We start from the raw sequence: 1963 nt of genomic DNA on the forward strand, positions 1-1963 counted from the left end.
GTGAGGAATCCAATGCTGCCGTATAAATTCAAGTTGAAGCAGAATCTTGTGATCTTGCAGAAGGCATCTCCAAATATCCATTTATTCTTCATAAAGTAGTAGGCTGTTAAAAATGGAAGTGTTGGCAGGAATAAAAAATTGGCAATTCCAAGGTTCAGAAGAAAAACATTAATGTATCCAAGACTTTTCCATTTCTGAAGCAGAGACTTCAGTCCGCATACATTAGCTCCCAGACCAATGATGAACACAAAGGTATAAATAGCAGGCAGAGTTACATGTTCATAGACTGAACGAAACCATTCAGTCGTATTCATTCTGTCTCCTAACATGTTGTCCACAAAAAGTGAAAACATAAGACCAGATGTACATGTTCTTCCTGCTTGTGACCCTGCAAGTTTGAGATACGTGTGCAAAATCTCATGCATCCATTTCCTTGCTTGTTCACAAGAACAGCTTGTTATTGTTTTTTAAAAATAATAAAATTGTGTGTGTTAGAGTTGATTTTTTTTAGATTGTCATTTGTGCTAAGATATATATAACCATTGCTTGTATGTGTTTTGATAAAATGTTTCTTCCATATTAGGTTCCCTACATAAGATGTAGGAAGCTGTCTTGTTGCTACAAGTTTCAATCGTATCTTTAGAAACCACAAGTTCCTGTTTTTAAAAATAGTGGGACTGCTAACTTCTGTTTTTGTATAGAGCGACTTGAGAAGAGATCGCGCCATGTATGGTGTGACAGGAGATGGCACACACACACACACACTTGCTCATATATGCTTGCCTTAACTGTTAGGTGGTTAACTGAACTGTGTGTAGCTGCTTTTTATTTATAAAAGGAGCCTTAAGGGAAGTCAGGTTTGAAGCTAACTGAGTTCACATGAAGGATGAATAATTCTATTACCCTGGCCGGACTTCCCTTGCAAGTGAAACAACAAAGAGCGCTGTGTTGTCTTGCTTTGTTTGCAGTTTGTTGGTCTCTGTTTCAGCGGGGGTTTGTTTGAATAAACCCAATAGTGCGGTGTTTTGTCTGTGTTTTTCTGTGTCTCCTTTTTCACATAGGTAGGCGTGTGCAGCAATTCACCAAACCTGGCACACCTGTCATTCATTAGACACTTTTTTCAGAAGCGTTCTTAAGGAGCTGCCCGACAGAGCTCTAGTGTCGCAGTATTGTCCTTTCTGGAGTGCCTGTAAACCGGCTCGGTTGCCTACTGGAGCTTGTGGATTTATTTTGCTTGTGACTGAATGGAGTTTTGTTTCCTCCCCAGGATTTTCGCCTCTCTGTTTCTCTGTTTAGCCTCATCTGGTTCGTTTCCTTCCAGAGGTTTTTGCAGACAGTATCAAGTAAGCTCTACACCTCTCTCTGTAAATTCTGGTTTATGTTTGTTCTCGGTTTTGGGCAAGACCCTCCTGATTCTCATGTTCCTCTCCCCTTAGATCGAGTGCGTTACTAGTGTGTGTTTCTTCCCCTGGACGTCCTGGGTCCACGTTATTCTGTTGGAAATACATTGTTTCTGAAATTCGCCCTCCACTGTTTTTTTTCGTTTGTTTTTTTTGTCTGTCCCATTTGGTTCTTTAGCCGACAGAATTGTTGTCTGAAGGCCAACTAGGATACCCAATGGGTTTACTTTACCAAGTGGATCATCACGGCCTTGCCATATTGGTCCATTTGATCGACCTTTGTTGGAAGTTTGTCAGAAGTTTGCAGATGACACGGCCATCATGGCCATCATGGGGTGTATCTGGGATGATCAGGAAGAGGAGTACAGAAGTCTGGTGAGGAACTTTGTCGCATGGAGTCACATAAACCACCTGCAACTCAACACCTCAAAGACTAAGGAACTGGTTGTGGACTGCGGGAGGTCCAGAGAAGGTCCACTGCCGGTTCAGAGGGGGAGGAGGTGGAGGTGGTCAACAAGTACAAGTACCTCGGGCTGTGGGTGGACAATAAACTGGACTGGTCA

Source organism: Pundamilia nyererei, unplaced genomic scaffold (genome assembly GCF_000239375.1).
Source record: "Pundamilia nyererei isolate P.nyererei 1_Seehausen unplaced genomic scaffold, PunNye1.0 scaffold00106, whole genome shotgun sequence".
NCBI lineage: Eukaryota > Metazoa > Chordata > Actinopteri > Cichliformes > Cichlidae > Pundamilia > Pundamilia nyererei.